At 47.3% G+C, this 22,220-nt stretch overlaps 1 protein-coding gene across 2 annotated transcripts in view; it reads right to left on the bottom strand.

Moving 5' to 3' along the window:
• The window catches only part of XPO6 (exportin 6), a 1,073,945-nt gene that overhangs the window by 685,160 nt on the left and 366,565 nt on the right, over positions 1 to 22,220 (bottom strand). The window lies entirely within an intron of this gene.

Here is a 22,220-nt window from a genome sequence, read left to right as displayed (position 1 = left end):
GAAAATAAAAGCCTATACATTACAAGCAATTGTAGAGGATTGTAAAGTACAGTTAACAAACCTTCCAACTCACTCCCCTTAGTTGAGGCCCAACTACCTCCACACTGGGGTTTACACACTACTTCAAACAAGCATGCACCCAACCCCGGTACTGAATTTGCGTCACAAAGGACAGCCCAACACCTCCAGAGAGAACATGTAGATTCGATTTACCAAGAAAATCTCTCACCTCTTATTAACCTTTCCCATCAAACATCAAATGCTCAGTATACTTTAAACCCTAACCCTAGTTCTCCATTCATAATACATCTCAGCTTCTATTCTCCTTCCTACAGACCCGGTAGACTATGCCAATTCATGAGTGGTTCAGTCATCTCCAACCTCATTCCTCTGTTCATTGCAGGTTCAGAGTCTATTCTCAAAACAAAAGGTGCGATGGCTGGAAGGTTTAGAATTAATCTCAACCTCTAGCATTGCTCTGGGGAACCCTCCAGACCACGGTACTTTGCCTGCCAAGCCATTAAAAATGGGGTAAGACCATATGCAAATCAGGCTTGATCCCACCCCAATAGGAACCCCTCCAGACAGAACTGCTTCATCACATACCTTCTGGACAAAACCACAAGCATCCCCAAACATGTTTCGGCCTCATTGGGCCTCATCAGTGAGGAGTTAGCTCAGGTCTCTAGGCCCAGTAGATACGGGACCTGCATCTGGGCATACCCATCCACTCGGGGTGACTATAGGAAAACAAAAGGGGTGATGGCTTGAACGTTTAGAATTAATATCAACCTCTGGCATTGCTCTGGGCAATCCTCCAGACCATCACTCTTCCCCTGCCAAAACATGTTTGGGGATGCTTGTGGCCTCGTGCAGAAGGGATGTGACCAAGCAGTTCAGGCTGGACTGCCCCTTCTGGTGTGAGACCAAGCCTGATTTTCATATGGTCTTTCCCCTTTTGTAATGGCTTGGAAGTCGAAAAACGGTGGTCTGGAGGGTTGCCCAGCAATGCCAGATGTTAAGATTAATTCTAAACCTTGCAGCCATCACCTCTTTTGGTTTTGTTGTAGTCTGTTCTCAACATGCTGCCTCCTTAACTATAGGTTCTGAACCTTCTGGACTGTCTCGCCAATCAGACTGCCTCTCTATGTGGCACTTCAGACTGTTCCTTGTATTTCAATTAATAAAAACCTGTTGCTTTGTCCTCAATTAATCTCAAACTCCCCTGCTGCACCTTCTCAGTGCACTTTCTGAAGGTCTCGCATGCATCAGTGCCTAATGAAACTGAAGCCCATCCCTTGTATCCAGCGCCTTGTACTCGTTGCCCAAAGCAATACGTGTTGATTTTCATGATCACGTGTTCAGCCTTAGGCTGATGGTGTGCATGTCATTTCCCATATTTAGTATCATAGAATTGCCATTAGACTTGCAACAATGTTAGCATAACTTTTAGCAGTGAACTGCAGAGATGACAATCAACTTTAAAATCATCACGTTTGAGCCACCCTGCCTACCTGAGGAAGAGGTACAGGCTGTGGAAGAATCTTTTATTGCTCTGGTGGGCCACAGCTTCTAAAGAGCTAAACTGGGCCCCTTTCACCAACAGTAAATCAACATTCTTGCTTCACTAATATGCTTACGTTTAGATCATTCTGCATGCATTACAGAAAAACTTCAGTACTATGTATACTTGACGGATTGAAGACAAAGTGGATAGCTCACAAGTTAAGCAGTTGGCCTTAGCATGGGGCCAGTTTGCATTTTGCAAGTTCAAATCACAGCAGGAAAGACACAGCCCGTCTTGCTTGATACATCGAGCACCATTAAATTGGCTATTAACCCAAATTACAGCGATTAGACGTTGTAGGAATCCAGCATGAATAAAGTGATAAAATAGGCTGCAACAGGCACAGCATTGCAGTCTAACAAACAAAACTGTCCTTATGTTCAAATGCTTCCTGGCACTCCAGCATTATTGAGTGTGTGCTATATGAACATACAAATTATACAACATTTTAGCAGAAATATTTGCACATATCTTGCACTGTCAAACTATATTTTCAATAACATTTTCACTGCTGCAATGCTAGGATTACATGTCAACAGTTCATATTAACATTACTTATTACATGCATCCCCCATGAGCAGACTGCTTTTCCCCCGGATAGCCAATATAGGCACTGCTATGATCTGATAGGCAAATACAGTAATTTAGTTGCCATTGCAAAGGCTGAGCAACTCCACATTTCATAGGTTAGAAATATTACCCATGTAGTTTAAAACCCATGCATTGGTGCAGTATGTGGTGACAACGATTGTATGAAATGTATATGGCAGAAAGTAAATGAATTTGGTCCTAATTCAGAAACGATCACATTCTGAACGAAACTGATAGTAGTGACAACTAAGATTGTTCACCCCCTAAACATTATAAATACCAGAGGAAAGACAGTTGTGAGGGGAGATTTCAAGGCAGCAGGGTTTATAAAACAAAACTAGTTCATTTAGTCAATCAGTAAATAATCTGCATTGTTGATGCAAATCTAATAAAGCAGATTAGCCACAATGAAATTTCAATAACTTCTGGGTGAAAGATTGTTGTTCTGGGCAAATGTGTTCTGGAACAAAAGCCACTTCCAGGTCATAGTTCTTACAATGAAATGGCCTGACCAGTTTGTCAGTCATTGTTTTTGAGTGCACTCTCTCTTCTAGGGGTGGAGTGCTGTCGCATTCCGGCAGGGGGCCAACAGCCATGGCTCAGCTGCGACCCCAAGGATATGAGAGTGTAGCATTATCTTGTTGCAGTAGTTACTATTTAATGCTTGGAATCTGCCAGTAACCATTCAGCATCTGAGACTCTTTAGTAAAGAACATGTTAGGCATGCAATGTATGACGGAAAAGCGAATGATAAGAATGGGTCTTCTGCAGAGCCATATCTATATCTATATCTATATCTATATCTATATCTATATATATATCTATATATATATATATATATATATATATCTATCTATCTCTCTCTCTCTCTCTCACAAAAGGAGGAGGATGGGCGAACAAAATAAAGAGGGGCTCATTTGTGGGTACACCACTAAGGTATTCATTCATTCATTCATTCATTCATTCATTCATTGTTCCCCTTGCAGCTGAAAAGGGATCTTTGTTTGACCCACTTGTCAACACTTGGTCACCTAAAACCACGCAGCGGTACATCTACTAATGGTGCTGGAAGTCTGCGCACCCAAAGAGCAGAGCTAAAGTCATTGGCCCGGCGCTCGATGAGGACGAGTGCTGCAGTTAGATAAACCCGATGGTGAGGTGTCCAGATGATGGTGGGGGAAGGGGAGAATGGTGGTGCGACATGCCGCGCCGGTGCAAGTAGCCCCCAGCTCTGGAAACATCAAAGAGCAGGCTCAGCAGGAGGGATATCGCCCCTGGCGGTGGGTTACGGACTGACCCACAAGCCCCCCTGGTGATGCCCAAGAAATAATGGAGGCAGGTCCATGTGCCAGCAGGAAGACCGGGCGTTGACAGTTAGCTTGAGAGTGCGCAGTGAAAGAACTTCACTGGTGACCTGCAAGCACGCTGTAGGGGAGCGGAGACCCAGGTGAGCTGTCGTCACTGGAATCATTTTAAGAGGTTACGTGAGGAAAATCGGACGGTTTGCTCCCCACCCCGGAAAGGGACCCCAGAGGACAGCACAGGCAGCAAGAAGTCCCAGGTAGAGAATGCCCGGGTGTGATGCCGCAGAGGGCTGACGAAGGACCAAGCAGCAAGAGCCCTCGGGGGTGAGCGCTCTGAAAGGAGTTCAGCATCAAGAGACTACCTGCTCCCAAACGATGGCCACGGACCCCTGGACTGAAGCTGGGGGCAAAAGCCGTGAGGGAGAGCGGCCATTGGAATACCCAGTGCTCCCCTCGGATAGGAGCAAAGGCAAAAAGTGAGCTGGGGGCGATATTGCGGGGGCAGAGACAGCCAGGAAGATGACCCATTGGCCTTAGCTCAAGGAGGCCGAGAGGGTGTTGGTGGTGTGAAACCCAGTCCAAAATCCGGATTGGAGGAACCTGGGAGCTCAAGCAAAAAGCAGTAGGCCCTGCAGGGTGGAACAGTGGAGAGGGGATAGAGAACTGGGAATAATAAAGTTACTCACCGTAGTGACTACCTTACTCCTAGTCCATAGTGCCCTTTTCTCCATACTTATGGGACATTCCTCCGTCCTGTGGGACAGGACCGGAGCACTTTGTAAAAAGCATCTCATTTTTCCAAAATGTGTCCTTCCTCTCTTTTTACGGGGGTGGGTTCCGCACGCGGCCGTATCCCTGCCCTCCTTAGCTCCGCCAAGCGCATCGTCCATCATTACTTTTCTATCGCCAGGTCTATGACCTTTAAGCAGTAACAGAGGAAACATTTTAGAGGTCATGGCTGGCAGGCATATGGAGGAAAGGGGGCTATGGACTAGGAGTAAGGTAGTCACTACGGTGAGTAACTTTATTATACTCCTACGTCCTGTCTCCTTTCCTCCATACTCATGGGAGATTCCCCAAGCACTCCTCACAGGAATTACGGGTGGATGGAAACTCCTTACTGAAACAGAGGAGGAGGAGACCAGCAGGGACCCAAAGGCACAGCCACAATACCGACAGGAGGATTCCCTGAGGCCCCTACTGCCAGACATCCACAGAAGCTGTAGGAGCTTAGGCCCCTATTCCAACCAGGGCCACTTCATTCGGGGGGTTAGGAGGGCCTCTGGATCACTGAGGGGTCCGAACATGGAGATTTGGAACCAACTAAAAGAAGAAGAGAAGGAGACTGCCGGGCGGTGCCCCCCCACCCCTCCGACCCCCACGACGTCATGTCTGGCAGACAAGCAAAGGCCCACAAAACGGCAGACAAAGCTGCCCTGCTGCTCCCTGCTGACAAAGGGAAAAAAGCAGAGCCCTACCAGCCAAGCCCACAAGCCCCAGAACATCCTACTGGACAGCTGGCCACTAAAGAGGACATTCAGGGGTTCATGATGGACATTAAAGGGGAATTCCGTCAATGCATGGCCGAACTTTCCTCTAAACTGTATAGTCTCGATCAAAGGGTTGTTGAGGCGGAGCAGAGACTGGGAGACACAGGACCAGGTCCACGACCAAGCAGCAGCCATGACCGAACTGCAGCAGTGGGTGTTATCCCTGGAAAGCAAGAGCGAGCAGTCTGAGCGCAAACAGGAATATTTAGAAAACAGAGCCTGTAGAAATAACCTCCGTATTAGGGGCGTCTCTGCCTCTATTCCAGACCAAGCCCTTCAGATATACGTTGGTAACTTCTTTCAGGCTCTCCTGCCGGATGTGAACAAATTGGGCTCCTTCTGGACTGGACCTACAGAAAACGTTCAAGAGGGGGCCCAGCTTCCAACTCGGCCCCCGACATCATTACCCGGGTTCACTTCCACTAAACAGCAGATCATAGTGGTGGGCCGCTCACAAGACTATCTCTCGTTCCAGGGGTCGGCACTACAGATATTCCAGGACGAAAGCAGAATGTCAAATGCTTCTGGGTGTTTCCGGCCTCCCTGCAATTCACCTTCAAAGGCACCTCCTGGTTACTCGAAAAGATAGAGGCAGAGGAGATCTTGGGTGAGGGTGGTTAAGGGGCTGGAGCCTCCCTCTGTAACAGCCTACCTGCCTCTCTGAAACTTGAGGAGAACCATCTCTGGTTCCGGAAGCTCCTCAAGACTATCCTCTGTTTCTACTTTCACACCTCCTCTCCCCTGCTGATCTCCTGGCTGAAACTGAATTTGCACTGGTCACCTGGCTACTCTCTGTTCTCGGGCCCAGGTACCCTCCCCGCCAGTTGCACGTCGGCACTGCCCCCCTGGCAACCCCATGCACTCTGAGGGCTCTTTTTGTATCCCTACAGCCCCCTATCAGCACCTAACACTTGATGTCTGCACTTCCCACCACTAGGCTGCACTTCTTATTTATTGGTTTTTATTTATCGTTATCCTATGTATTGCACTGCGCCCCTCTTTTCCCCCCTTGCACTTTTCCTTTCCCCCGTCCCCTGCACTTGCGCGATCTCAATGTCACCTGGCCTAGTAAGATTGTCTGTCTGTCTTCCCTCTGTTTCCCCCTCCCTTGCCTCGTCGGGCCTTGAAACACTTGTGTACAGGCACGTTATAAATGCCATATGATATCATATCTGGCCTAAGGCAGAGCAAAATCTGGGGGGGGAACAGCAATCCTGGTGGCAAAGGACTTCCCGTTTGTGGAGGTGGATACGCTGGTGGACCCCGAGAGGCGGTACGAGACGGTCAAGGGCCTTCTCTTTTGGCAAATGTATTCCCTGATCTCTATTTATGCCCCCAACGGGAGGCAGGAAGGATTTTTTCACCACCTAGAGTCCATCTTTCTCCCCTTTGTGGAAGGCCAAACTCTAATAGGAGGGGATTTTAATGGGGTCCCAGACCCAGTGAATGGACAAGACTTAACCTCCCCCCCCCCATCAACTAAGGATTTTAAGATAGCAACTAGTATCCTTCATTTCTTTAAGACCATAGGGGTGGTGGATGCTTGGAGGGTGTTGCATTCAGGGGAACGGGATTTCACCTTTTTTTCCACACGTTCACCGCACTGCCTCATGTAAAGACTTTATGTTGGCCTCTCCCCCGGTCTTATCATATGCAGATGAAGTAGCCATGGGCACCAAGGTGCTTTCTGATCATGCCCAGGTACAACTGACCATTAGAATCTGCCCCTCCTCAGCTGACTCTAAACCTTAATGGAGACTGTATGATCCAATTCTGAATGATCTGGCCCTGAGAGAAAAAATTACGAAAACCACCCGGAATCATTTCTGGGAGAACCCCAACGAGCAAATATCGGCAGCCATTACATGTGATGCCATGAAGGCGATGGTTAGAGGGGAGTTAATAGCCTATTCAGCAGCTTTTTACAAACTTAAGCGGCTCTTAAGGGCCCAGATGAAAAAAGAAATCCAAGTTCAGGAAGGGGAATGCAAAAAGAAAGGGTGGACCCCTGAAGCTTCACTGTTCCTGCAAATTGCAAGGAATAAGCTGGAAGCCATCTACGCGGAAGAGACAGCACAGTTGCTCTTAACAACTAAGCAAGGATATTACGTCAAGGGCAACAAAGCCAATCAGATCTTGGTGAGGAAACTGGCCGAGTCACGAAGGCGCAACACAATTATAGGGCTACGAAAACAACAGGGCTCAGTCCTTTGTTGGGAAAGGGAGATGAGGCAACTGGCAGAAACTCATTTCACTGAATCCATTCAAGGGCAGGCCCGCCCCTTTGAAGAACGGAAGCAGTATGTGGAGGGTGCCGCTCTGCCCAAGCGCTCAGAGGAGCACTGTGCCGCTCTCAAAACCCCGATAGCGCTTGGGGAGGTAGAAGTGATAATTAAGACGCTGAAGTCTAGGGCCCCCGGTCCAGAAAAGTACTCCACCAAGTTTTACAAAGTCTTTAGACCCCAGCTGGCTGGCCCCCTCACAACCCTCTTTAACTCATTTAGGGTAACAGAATCCACCACTCCTACAGTGCAGGCCTCCACCACCATTCTGCTCCTAAAACCTAATAAAGACCCCAGAGATTGTGCTTCGTACAGGCCAATTTCCCTTTTGAATATAGACGCAAGCATATAACTCAAAGGTTTTGACTAATCGCCTGGCGCCAATCCTCCCGGTTCTTATAGACGTGGATCAAACAGGATTTGTGATGGGAAGGAAAATGGGGGACAACATCCGTCGGGTCGTAAACCTGATAGAAAAAGCCTGCTTGGGTCAGCGGAAACTAGCGTTCCTGGCACTCGATGCCACAAAGGCCTTTGATAAAGTCAATTGGGCCTTCATGGAATCAACCCTGGAGACCTTCCGGTTTGGCCCTCAGTTCAGGTCAATGGTCATGGCCAACTATGCCGCTCCCTCTACTTCCTTAAAGGTGAATCAGGGACTCACCCCCCCCCTGTGGGAATAGGCAAGGTTGCCCGCTTTCCCTGTTACTCTTTGCCTTGTTCATGGAGCCGCTAGACCGGCTCCTCAGACGTAACCCCGCCATCAAATATCCAGGACACCAAACATAAGGTGTCCCTTTATGCTGATGACGTACTGCTCACACTAAACGACACCCAGGCATCTCTCCCGCAAGCTCTGGAGGAGCCAAGGCTCTTTGGCAACCTAGTCGGCTTCGAGATTTAACTACGGCAAATTGGTGGCGTTAGGGGTGGGTCTCTATAGCGAGGAGGTGGACGCCATCAGCTCCCTTTGTCCTATTAGATGGGAGCCTAAAATGATTGAGTAGCTGGACGTGCGGCTCAAGGCCTCCCCCCCAAGGACCTGTTCAGGGGTAACTTCCCTCCGCTTTTTAGAACATTAGAGAAAGACCTGACCAGATGGGCTACACAGGAGATCTCATTACTAGGACGCATAATGAAAGATGAGCCTACTCCCCCACTTTCTATACATATGCACGGCGAAGCCAGTGGAAGTCCCTAAAAAGCACCTGGACCGGTTGCAACAAAAGATTCTAGTTGTTTGTCTGGCAGGGGAAATGGGCCAGAATCCCCAGAAGGGTGGTACTGAAGGCACCCGATAGGGAGGTCTGGGGGTCCCAGATCACTATAAATACTACCTAGCGGGTCAGATTTCAAACCTACTCACATGGTCCTCTCCAGCTCTCCCCCCCCCATGCCCTCCCAAATGGGCTGCCATTGAACGGGCCGGCTTATCGCCCTCACTGGGAGCCCTGCCGTTCTCGCCCGCCCCCCTCCACACAGAAACTTTGGCACCCAGCGCTCCTCACCTCAACCAAAGTATCCCTACAAGCACGGGATCGGGCCCTCAAACTGAAAAAAGTCCCTAGGGGGTTAAACTCCGGCTCCCCAATCTTTCATAACCCAGCTTTTGCCCCCGGGATGCATCCAGGGGCCTTCAGACGATGGAGGACGGGAGGCCTTTGAACTTTAGATCAATTCTACGAGGGGGAGCATCCGCTTACCTTTGAACAATGCAGGGGGTCCTGCCATTTATCAGAGCTGGACAGATTCTCCTATGGACAACTGAGGCACTGGATACCGCACCCCTCGGTACAGCAGGGGGCCACTGGCAATCTAAGTGCTCTTGAGCTAACAGTTCAGAAGGGCATTCAGCACAGAGAGGGTTCTTGAGGATTTACAAACTGCTGCAGGGGGACATGCTGACAAATCGGCCCTCATATATGCACAGGTGGGAGGCAGACTTGGGTCGACCCATGGACGATCAGGAGTGGTTGAATATTTGGTCCAGGATCTATTCCGCCTCCAGATGCGTCACAAACAATGAATGTGCCTTTAAACTTACGCTTCGATGGCATTACTCCAGAGCCCAGTTATATCACTTCCGGGCAGCCCATGACCCCCAACGCTGGCAGAAATGTGTGGCTCAGGGCTCATATATGCACATGTGGTGGGTTTGCCCCCTCATCAACGCCTTCTGGGAAGAGATAGTGACCCTTACAGAAGAGGTTACCCACACCAAACCCCCCATTCTGCCAGAGGTTCTTCTCCTGGGGGAGCCAGTGGCCGAGGTTTACCCAAAAGCAGGCCGCACCGCCCACCTTATATCTCAGCTACTGTTGGCGGTCCAGATCACAATAGACAAATACTGAGAAATCTCAGAGAGCCTACCCCTGCCCATATGGTGGGTGAAAGTATGGGACATTGTGATGTGTGAAAAGGTTACTGCGGCTAAGGAAGGGTGCCTCCACCAATTCATGGACACACAGGCCCCCTTCCTGGACTATGATCGGAAGTACCCAGCAGTGACTTACAAGCCGGGTGCAGCGAAGCTATCTCTGCGAGACTCCTGAGGCGTCTTTAGAGGTGTGGGGGGGGGGGGGGGGGGGGAATTCAGGGGCATTGGGGGTAAGGTGGGCAGGGAGCGGGGTTGTCTGAGCCAGTGGACATCTGGAACTCATTGTTATCCTGTCTTCAGTCGATCATATGTATTTTTTCCTTTCACAAGCTTTACTTCTCCTATGTGCAACCAAAATAAAGACCGCAGCAGGGGAAGCAAGCTTCACTGTCACAGCCCGCTCCCTCTGGAAACTCACTACATCCCATCATTAGAAATGAACGATCGTACCCCACATTTAGGGTGCTGCAAGAATATGCGCTGGTTGCAGGCTTTAAAGAAAACTCTGGCAAGTCAATACTCTTTTTTATAGTAGAGCGGGACAATAAGAGAAAACCTCGAGTTTGGGTACCCCCCACTGAAGAAGAGATTAAGTACTTAGGAACGACGAATGACTAGATGAATTAATTTCTAAAGCGCAACTTAGAACTGAGGGTATCTTGGCGTTAGTGGGGACACTCTAAGCGGCAGAAGAGAAAAGACAGCCTGCAAAGAAAAAGGAAAAGACTGGCACTCAGCTAAGCGAAGAGAACAGTTTTGAATGCCCTACTAAATGACAGGGGGGCAGAGGTATTATGCAAAGAGTACGGAAGAGTTCCACAGAGCTGGGGCAAAAAGCGCTCCTCCCACCCCCACAGTGGCCTGCGCATAGCAAGGCACAGATAACAGTAGCTGACTTGCCGAGCGCAACTGACTTGATGGAACATATTTGACAAGTGTGTCGCATACGTAGAGTGCTCCCGGTTCCAGTAGTTTGGAGTTAAAGTAATCCAATGTCCCCGAGATGGTTGCAGAGACCACTATACTACGCAGATGAGTCACAATTAACATGAATCACTTATCTCAATACTGAGATGGCCGGAGCCGCACCTTGCACTAACCTGTGGTATTGCGGAAGAGATGAAGCAATCATAAGTCCTACATTCTTAACACATTTTTAATAAAAGGTAACCAGGGACACCACAGATTTTGTTATCCGGCAAGTTTGCCGCTGCTCCTGAATACCCTATTTGTGGACCTGGACAGATGGTCCTACATGACCCTGTCATGGCTAGGACGCCTGAATTCGATCAAGATGGCACTGCTCCCAAAGGTGCCCTATCTTTACCAGATGATCCCTATTGACATGCCAAAGGAACACTTTACAGAGCACAAACATCAAATCAATCAATTCCTATGGCATGGGCAGAATCCTAGAGTGGCAAACGTGACCTTGATAAAGCCCAAGGAGGGTGGGAGAGTGGGGCTAAGCGATAATTATAACTATTATAGGGCGGCACAGTTCCGGGTCTTTGGTACCGTACGAGAGGAGTCACAGAAAAACAGTGGGTAGGGATTGAGAACCACCTGATGAGACCGGTAACAGTAAGTGAATGGCTATGGGCCCCTAAAACGGCGATACCATGCAAGGTGATGCAGCACAGAGTATTGGGCCGAGTTTTGAGACTATGGTGGGTGAAGTCAGAGATGAAGGGTGTACCCACATGGCCATTACCACTTAGCTATATATGGGCTCCTCCCATCAGAGATAAAATCTAGGAACTGCTCTGATTCCAAAAGTGGTTTGCAGCTGGGCAAGAAAGAGCCGTAAAGATGGTTAACACCTTTATAACCATGGCAGAAATACAGGAACGGCTGCACCTAGAGACGCTCTCCATCTTTCACTAAATACAGTTGAAGGGTGTTTTGTTGTTCGAGAAGTGGAAAGAGGGAGTGCAAAGAGACCAAACGGTGACAATCTATACTAAGCAATGTCACATTGTCAAAGGGACTGATCTCAAGTATACATAGGGTGTAGCAGGTGGCAAGGGGAGGAGGGACAGAAGCACTAACGAGGAGATGGGAACAGGACCTAGAGAGGGAGCTCGATGAGCAACAGTGGGAACACCTCTACAAGAACGTGTATAGGACATCGCAGGTAGTATAGCTCAGTGGCAATGCGCTCGTCTTGGAAGCAAGACGGTGCAGAGCAACACAGGTTTGAATCTAAGGTCTGCGCTTGGAAACCTCTTCAGTATTAACCGCGTTATAAATAACCAATTATAATTATATAATAGTAGTATAGCCTGCAAATATAAATCACTACGGCATGAAGCTCTTTTACAGATTGATTGTTTTATTCGTATTTATATAGCGCACAACAGCCCGTGGGCATCGTGGCACTTGTTACAGGACAATGCTTAGTTACAGAAGAATGACACAGACATTTGTTAGATACTGAGCAGTTTGAGTACAATGGTTTAACATTTGTAGTGCGAGTAGAGCAGGGATACAAATATATATACAAAGATTACAATCTAATTATATTACATTTGTGTTTATATTACAATATACATGTTAGGAACAGAGGACGTGGTAGCAGTGTTAGTTGAGGAGAGTGGTCTTGAGGTTATTGCAGAAGACCGATGGAAGTTTCAGCTCTGAGGGTGGCAGGGAGTGAATTCCATAGTTTTGGCGCAATATAAGAAAAGCCTAGACCTTCAGCTGTAGCTCTCTGAATGTGTGTTGTGTCGCTGGTTAGTGTACTGAGTGGCAATATGCCCCCGATTGCCTTGCAAAAGTGTACGCCGGGGTGCATCCGTCATGTTGGAGGGGGATGTAGTATGAGAGCTGACTATTGGCACATGTGGTGGACATGTTCGAAAGTGCAGCACTTCTGGAAGGAAGTGCAGGGATGGGTCAAGGATCTGGAGTGAATACAGAGATCCGGGGATCCCTTGCTGGTATTATTTGGAATGGAGGCGGGGGAACAGGGATGGCCGTGTGTCTCACATATGCCACACTTTTTGCTCCTAGCACCCAGGCTATCTATTGTAATTAGGTGGAAATGTGAGGAGAAGCTAAAGTCTGGTAACAGAGCGCCTGCCTTCACATCTTTAAACATTGTTCCAGGAGTCCCGGGCTCACAAGACAGTGCAGCAGGGCCATCATGCCTTACATGGAGAAGCTAAAGACTGGTAACAGAGCGCCTGCCTTCATATCTTTAAACATAATTAGGTGGAAATGCCTGGAATTACCAAGTGAAACAGTGTGGGCCTTCAAAGCTAGGGAAATATACGAGATGGAGAATCTCACAGGAGTTATACATGATCTGCACCCAGCAAGGGAAGTGGAATGGGCTCCCTTCCTCCGAAAGTACTGCTTGCAGCCCTTGGTTGACACTACCACAGTAGAAACCAACTGCGTGGGTGAGGGACTGAGGTACAAACCGAACCATTGCGGGAGAATGCTCCTAGACCCAAGGGATGGTACGGACGGGGATCCACAACCCCACAAGATGACCCTCCCATGGAATCCTATACTTTAAAAAGGTGCCATATATTTCACTTCCTATTAATCTGCCGTGGGAGGGGTGGGAAGTGGAGAATGTACGCTTGTTCTAAAAAGTAAAACTACCTGAACAAATTAATGGTAAGGCTTTACAGTTTTGTAATGTTTGGTAATACGTTGTAAATGTGCAACGTAAAATAAAGAATACAGAAAAATAAAATATGCAGTTGCAGGTTTTAGGATTGTGGATGGAAGCTTAGTTTACGTTTTATTCTTCTGGAATTATGAGAATATATGACTATTTAAATGGGAAAGGTTGGACATTCTGAAAACAGTTCATTTTTTGGGCTTTGCCGTAGGTTTTTTTTGTTAGCCTTTTGTTCAACACATCCCTTCCTCTGTACATTTGACACAGAGCTTACCCTTGTCAGAACTGTAGAGCTTTAGATGTAGTTGATGGTGTATCGATTACGGTCCCAGTCTCTCTAAGATGTCTTATTTTAATACATCGTAGTGAGTTCTCACATCAGGTTTATGGACCTAAAAGGCCTGCTGCACTTCTCCAGTTAGCAGTGGGGCAATCTATCTTGACCAGCGATCTCTATGCCATCCTGTGTCTCTGCGCGACCCACTCGAAATTCACAAAAAATGCACCTGATATTCTACTTTGCCCAGTTTTTGTAGGATTACAGGCAGTACTGCTAGCTGCTTGCTTCTACAATAGCCCCTATAAGGCTGTAAATCTCTTGATGCTGGCGGCGGCTATCCAGTTGCCCTTCCACCAGGGTCCGTAACAGGTCTTCCATGGATGTTCGAGGTGGCCCTGCTTCTTTGGTACTGGTGTCTTTGCCTAGTGGAGTAAGCTCTGCTGCCTCCTTCCTCACCTTGGAATCTGGGCTTCCTCCACTGCTGGAAAGCGGGGCTGCTTGGGAGATCTAATACTTCACTTCTTCGGGCCTGATTCCACATATTGGTACTCTCTGGCCTTTTGCATCTTTCCAAGAGACTTTGTTTCAGTTCTTCTGCCAGGGCAGTGGTTCCATCTGAAGGTAGTCTCTCAGAGTGCTGTCCAACCCAGCAGATTCTGATTCTTCTGGTAAGGGATCAAGGCTAATACATTCCAGCTCTACTTGCATCTCCAAAACCTCCTGGCACACACATTCAGGGCTTGCAGTTACCCAAGAGTCTCCAGTCTCTGATTTTTATCCGATTTTCTCTTGCGTGGGTTACCTTCTGTATCAGAGCTGGAAGAATCACATTATTAAACCATAGGCCAGAGATGACCTCAAGGACACGCTAACTCTCGAAGACAATTCAAGAGCTATTTTTTGAATATCTAAATACTAAAGCGGCTCACTAAGGGCAGTCTCTCTCTCAGTCTCTCTCTCAGTCTCTCTCTCAGTCTCTCTCGCTCAAAGGAGCAGTAGATTTCCAATGGCAGGACTGCAATACAAGGATTTTAAAATGTACTGTGAATCAGGGGTAGTAGCCAACAACCCAAGCCTTCGTTGATAACTCCAGGGACCCAAAGAAGGACTGTTAAAACAATTCACAGTTCAGTCGAGTCCCTTTATAATGACAGTTTGTAGTAGTTTGCAGTGTTGGTATAAGTGTCCCGTAGGTCTCAACAAGGCAGTCTATAGGCACTGGGATGGTTATGGGGAAAATAATCAGCAATCTGTCACAGTGGACACCAGAGGAGACCATCAAGATGAGGTCTATTACAAGGATCAAGAGCGAGGAGTAAAGGGAGCATAGTAGGCCATTTGCCAACAGAAGTCTATGGCAAAACATGGTGTAAGGGGACCTATAGAAATCATTAACCACAGAGACACAAGGTTAAGTATCTTAAACAAATTCGGCACCCAAGGCCCAGAGGCAAGTACTTATGTGGCAATTCTCAAAAAAATGGCTCGGCAACAGCAAAGAAACCCAATGTGTTAAAGATCTTGACTTGTAGAGCAAGTTAAAAGATCCAATCACCCAGGGACTTGAAACCTGGACCAATGATGATCCAAAGGAAGAGCAATCTGTCTTCAAAGTTGTGGGACACACGAGCCAAATAAATTGCAAAAATGGCTCAGGAAAGACAGGAGGAGCATGACCAAGCAGATTCCGACGGCACACCAACAAGATATGGCAACTAGCCAGTCAAAAACACTCCCCACAACAAACAGTGGCGCGGACCCTGGATGGCCCAAATGAACAGAAGAGGCAGTGTAGTGGTGTCACACTACCCTTCTGGATGATACCAGTTTCCTGCCCCAAGGTGCATAATTAGGGCAGCAATTTGGAAAAACAGCCCAGACACTATTACAGCATAGAGATTCCAGTCCATCAAAGCCTAGCCAGGAAAACATGGTCCGAAAGGTTTCACAGCGGGCAGCTCTGAAGCAAAAATCATCCAGCAGGTAAGTGAAACCCAGCATACATGAGAAAGTGCTAGTTCTTCCCTAGATTTATGCAAGCACTCATGGGCTGGCCTATGCCAGACCCTCCAATAACACAGGGGAATTCCCAAATGTTTTGGTAGCCTGCCAAACACCCAGGACTACCCACATTGTACGTTTATGGCCTGGCTAGGGACAAGTCTATGGCGGCTGTTAGGAAAGATTTCCCTTAGGTGCAATTTTCCCTCCATTTATGGACCCCTCCTCCCCCAAATTTGGTGCTTTTGTTTGGCTAACCTGACCTTTTCCAGTACAGCACAGCCTTCAGCTGCGCTCCTCTGGGCTTTTGCTCATCTATAATGGGGAAACAAACGGACACGTCCTTCAGACCGTCAGTACTGGGAAACTATGTTTCCCTTAGTCTTTGACTATGTTGCCATTTCTTGGTAACTTTTCATCTACGTACCAAGTACCTTACAGTACCGCACATGGGGGTCCTTTTATTTTATGGCCCTAGATACCCTCCAGGGATTTTGTTGGTGATTGTACAAGTGTGCCTAGGACGAACTGGTGGCAGCAGTTTGGTTTTATAGTATTTTTACTTCTTTTTAATGAACCATATCGCGTTTAGCTCAAGACTGGACAGTGCAGAAAATGGCCTTGCCACAAAGTCTTTTGTTCTGTCATTTGGCCATTTTATCCCTTTGCCTTCCCCCAGGTAGAGTAGACCCGGTAATTCTGTATTTGAGCATGCAGCCTCCCGCGAAAACCGCAACTTTCGCGGGCTCCTGCATGTCACGTGTGCTAGTGCCTAGGAAGAGGATTGGGGCCGCCTGGTCCCAATCCACACTACTGGTGCCAGTATGTCTGATATGCCTAAATGACTGGGACCACCGTGGACTGCGATTGGTCTACGTCTGGCGTGCATGCAAGAGAGCAGATCTTGGTTATCCCAGATTTGAGAGCAAACAAATCTTGGATAAGAGAAGGCGCTTTGCATCAATTCCAGGACGAACAACTGAAGTTCACTCCGAACTACAGAAGGAGCCAAGTATCCTGAAACGCTAAAGCAGACCTGTAGAACCGCCGGAGACGTGCTGGAAGGTTTGGCACCCTGAGCCCGCTGTTGTCCCATTGGACCCCTGTTTTTGCATCGATCACTGAAGGCCTGCAAGGGCGCTTCGGCCCTTTGGAGTAGTGGGAACTCAGCACCTCCTGATTGCCCTCCCAAAAATCCTCATCGGAAGTGTTCCTGGGCCATCCAGCGAACAGACCAGCTCAAACCCAGGGTGTCATGCCTAGGAGCGCTGCAGCCCCGAGTTAACACTCGAGATTTGCAGAAACTCCAGCCTGTGTTCCTAGGCCCACTCCCGCCATAATTCATAGACCTAGCTACTCTAGGTCGCGATTTAAGAAAGTGTGCCATGCGGTGGCCATTTGCGGTCCCTGTGTCGCCCTGCTGTAGTGACTGTCATTGTAGGAGTCGTGCCTGCTTGACCCCCCTGTTGCCTGAGATGTGCTGCACTGGATCGGTCATCTTTTCTTCATTGAGAACTGGGAAAAGGCTACTGTCCAACCATGGACGATCGTCCCATCGTGCAGCCGCTGAGCGACAGAGCAACGTGCAACTGCAGGGGTTTAACCTACAAGCGATCTGGCCTATACTGGCAAAGTTTGGCCTAGACTGTGTTGAAGGTCGGTGAGTACTTGCATCACTTACCGGTGGCCCCCAGGCACAGCCATTGTTCTATACACTCACGAGAATCCCTAAAAAGATGCTTGCCTTAGCTGGGCTAGCCTGCGCTCCCTAGCTATTCCCGATACTCGAAAGTCGCTCTGCAAGCAAGGGTAGACCCTCCTCAAATAGTAGGATATGGTTCATCACCTCAAGACCCTTCCTGAACTGCTACAGCTCCTTTAAGAGGACCCACTTTCTCTCATTACGCACAGCTGCATGTTTTCAACACACTACTGTACTTTTGAGCAGAAGGATTCCCACTTCGTAGGGCTGGACGGCTTAAGTTAGGTATCGATTCTGAAGAACTGCCTAATGCTAGATTTGTGTTAACCTACCCTGGTTGCGGCTAGAAAGGGTATTGGGTTTCATTTTCTGCAGAAACTAGGAACAGTTAAGAGACCGTACTGTTTCCAAAACGAGCACCAAAAGGCAATGTGGAACTTTATCATGACCTCACTATTCGTATTAGGGTTGGCTAGGGGTCTGACAGGGTGTTGTCAGATTACCGGTGACAAGGAGGGGCTGGTGAGGTTATTGGGGGTTGAGTGGGGCGGGGGGCTTAAAGATCTAATATAGTCTGATCAACTGTGGTAAAGCGATATATTTCTTCTCTTCAACTGCCTCTAATGATGTACATTTGGAGATGAACTGGACATTTTGTTGTCTATCCATCCTGGGACATAAAAGCCTAGAAGCTACTTTCAAATGGTTTTTTGCTGCAGTGCACAAAATAAATCACACAGACCAACATGGCTGTTGCTTACATTCTTGAAAATAAAAGGGTACTGATAACAATTCTGGGGCCAAAAACAGCTTTGAAGATACTCACTTCAGCCTCAGCTTACAACTTTTTCTAAACAGTGCTCATCTGTAGAATGGGATAGACAAGGTTTGTTTCCCCATATATAAGGGAGACCACAAGGGGGTCTTTGCATTCCCATCTGCAAATGCCCCTCCGCTCTCCACTTTTACACAGCTTGTATTATTTGGCTAAATGCATCCAGTTTAATTGTGTAAGTAACTGTTTAGGACATTTTGCAGGTTTCCACAGTTTATATGTCGTCTTGTGCAATCATGGGCTATTTTTGTTTGGGAACGAGTCTTTGTTCAACCTCACTCCCTTGCTCCGCGCACTTGTTTTGGGTGCATTGTTGAGCCTTATGGCTGGCCATGCAAGAGGACCTCTATCCTGTACTCCTTTTTGATGTAGCAGTACTACCTCCCTATGGGGAGTACTGCAGGGAAATATTGCTTCTCTCATTTTCTTTTTAGTGTATTAAGTGGCACTTTCAGTGCAAAATTGGTAGACCATTGCAGCAGCAACTCACTTTTTAGGTGTACTAGCATATACCCATGTATTGTTACTGCAAGCAAGTCATTTAACCACAATAGTGGTTCAAGATGACTACACCATGGGGTTAAGTCCTGCTTTTTCTTGTCGATCCTTTGAACAATGTTGGGTAAGATTACTCATTTGTCAAACTTCCTCCATAGTTTCTATGGGCCCCCAATCTTTTTGCTTTATTTTTAAACCTGTTCTGACTTTTAGAAGTGGAGGGCAGCCTTCAAGCTTCACTTCACCCTTTTGAACATTTGTTTTAGGGAAACTGATTATTCCTGCAGCTTAACAGTACTGAGACACTACTTTTCTCCTTTTATCTTTTACATTTTTGTAACTTTTTAACACTGCATCTTACAAAAGTATCCGCATTGCACTACATTGTATCATCCCAGCTTTTTACACTTAGGATATTTGGTTATTTTTATACATGCTCAAAGACAAGCTGGTGGCAGTATATCATTTTTTTTAAAATCATTTTTGCATTTCCAGTGTACACATTCGTGCTTACTGCGTGTGGCTACTAAACGTGGTTAGTGCCTTAAAATACCCATGCCCCAAGATATTTGCTTGTTACTTGGCCATAATGTTTTGTTTCCAGGTCAGGCAATCCCATATGAGGACATGCCCTTTCCCCGAAAAGTTGATGCGTTTGCAGTCTAGTGCTGCCTTTGTGTGTGCGTGTGGCCCAGGAAGGGTTTGGGATTGCCTGGTGCTATTCCACATCTATGGCGCCAGTGAGTCTAGGTGCAGGGCATGAGTGAAACCAATAGTTGTCCCTGAATGGACAATTATTGGCTGTTTGTGAATGGTGCAGATCCTCACCATTGGTGGGCTTGGACTTTTTTCCAGGCTGGATTTAGGATAGGCCATTTCTTCAGATCAGCATTGAAGCCAAGAATCTCTCCTAGATGAGCAGCTGACTGAAGATCAGAAGAAGACTCCTGAAGAGGCCTGGCATCCCATCCTGCTTCTGCTCCAGCACAGCTCTATTGGACCACCTGTTATCCGAAGACCCTGAGCAGTGCTTCAGCCCTTGCACTAGTAGGATCAACTAGTGTCGATGCCTTTGAGTAACCAGCCGTCCTGAGCCTTCGCAAGTGTCCCTGGACCACCCAATTGACTGCCCAGCTCTCTTGTGGGCTCCCTTGCCAGAGGCGTTGCTGTTCCGCAGTTGCAATCTGTACGTTGGTGGTCGTCGGGTTGTGGTAGAAGTTGCATTCCGTGTAAATGTCAATATTCCAGCCCAAAGGGATCCTCTTCTAGAGAATCTTCTTACACCGTGACGAGAATGACACCTGCAGTCTGTGTGTCGATTCTCGCTGGAACTCACCATTCCTTTTCCCTCGAAGTGTCTTAAAGAGGCCTGCATCTGAGACTCTTGCATTTCTTCATCGCCAGCGGTTGCATCTGGACGTGAGCAGAAGAATCATTGCACCGGCAGCTCCTGGGCACCTCTTAACGGAAACAAAGGGAAACCCAACCTGCAGGGACCCCCAGTCGACCCATCAAGTGATCTGGGAATATCAGAGTAAGAGGTGTAAGTAAACTTAAAGCATTTGTATCCCCCTATCCTCCACAGGATAACATTGGGAACCAGTCCAATTGTACACCAACATTCCACTCCACAAGATAAGAACACAATATACTTCACTAGAAACTGTTGAAAATCTTTTTAAACTTGCGAAAACAAGTACAATTTTAAACTTACCTACAGGGACTACATTCTGGGCAGAAGCATTATAGCTCCTGTGACTTTTGGGCACAAGGCCCCATTCTTCTGAGGAATTGGACTGCTGAAGTTAGGGAAAGTCACGTGCGACTTGGTTCCATCTTTACTGCATTCATTTATTTACCTCAAGTGTTGACAAAGTAATTTGAATACATTTTAAGAAACTATGGTGAATGCATACATGTTTATTATTGAGTATTGCGTGGTAACATCACCTGCTAGTTTCATTTTTTAGTGTGTGTAAAGGTCTAGAATAAATATTTGTATTTCTATACACTCGTCTAAATTTTATTATTGTGTGCTTCACTGTGCAGACCCTTTGTGGACACCAACCCTACTCACACATTCCCGAGAATAGCCTTGACTGCTCTCCACATTTACCAAGATTGGGTTTTTGCTAAACTCAGTTGCCTGTTCACTATAACTAGGGTGGCCTCCTAAAATCTATTCACCAGGTCAGATTCTAGAAATCCATCTGAACATTTTCCTCCATTATCAGGTTAGGTAGAAATTAGTCATGTACGGCTATGCACTGTTGCTGGATTCTTGCAAGAAGCCTGAAAAGATGGCTTGTGTGTGTGCTCGACTGACCCCAACTGCACAATCCAGCTAGAGCGAAGACATGGTTGCTGGTGCTGATAGTTGCCCAGAATAGGACACCTAACCTCTGTTTTAGTGGTTGGCTGGACACATCCGCGTGCCAAATGTGGGAAAGGATCGGAGGCCATTCTTCAGTCGACCAGCGCAGTCAAGAATCCAAGGACAGACTTCAGAAAGACACGGATGTCTGCTGCTGAAGCCTACAGTGGCCAAGTGAAACCACCTGCAGGTGAAGCCCTGACCATTCTGCAACAGGAGAGACCAGTACCTAATGCCTCTCTCTCCTGAACTAGTGCCAACAACTTTTTCCCAGTCCAGCTCTGTATACTCGCCTCCTGAAGTTTGTAGAGTAACCAAGTCTGTATGTGGTCTGCACGCAGGTGCCTCTTTGTGCATGCAGACCCATTGTAGAATCTTTACACCTGCTTTCTTCTTCTTCCCGATGCATCTGCAAGGTCTTGTCTCTCTGCAGAAGTCCTTGTCCAAGAGGTCCAGCCTGGTGAACCCACAAGCCAAAACTGGAGCTTGTGAACACCACTCAGCTGTACACAAATGAATACACCAAATGCGAGCACTGCAGCCAGGATTTAGGGACCAAATCTGCAAAAACATTCAGTTGTCCCCAATTGCCCAAAATTACTTTGAAGTGCTTGCCTCAGTCAGAGTTGAGGGGTGAGGAACATACCTGTTTGGATGTCCCCTTTAGTCCCGTTCTCTACAGGCGTGCAGTCCACACTTGAGTTTAATATTAGAAGTGTGGGCATCCCTCTGTGGAGTCCTTTTCGTGCACTGGGATAGGTAGCTGTCCCTTCACTTCAAGGGAAATCAGACTTTCCTTTACTACAAATTCTTAGGCTGACTATGCCCAATGCGTTGCTCAAGCTTCACTTCTCTCTATATTAGAACTATACGTACCACTATACGTACACAGTAGGATTCCAACAAGGCCAATTTAACTGTTTTTGTTGTTGTACTATTGCGATTCCCATGTCCCCCCCCCACCATCTTGTCTTGTGGTGCTGTATTGGCGCCATGCAAATGTCCAATAAATAAATACATTACAAGTATCCTTTATAGTCAAGAACTGGATTACTTACCTTGAACTTTGGAGACACTGAACCTAGAAATGGGTTCAAACCAGTGAACTTTAGCTCTAATGTGTTGATTCACCTAATAAAACATAGCCCATGTCGAATTTCAAATATCTCAACCTCCCCTTTAGGTTGTGCCAAAGTATTGTTTTGATGAAACTATACTTTGA

This window comes from Ambystoma mexicanum, chromosome 2q (assembly GCF_040938575.1).
Source record: "Ambystoma mexicanum isolate Mex_15411 chromosome 2q, UKY_AmexF1_1, whole genome shotgun sequence".
NCBI lineage: Eukaryota > Metazoa > Chordata > Amphibia > Caudata > Ambystomatidae > Ambystoma > Ambystoma mexicanum.
This window is presented reverse-complemented; position numbering and strand designations above follow the sequence as displayed.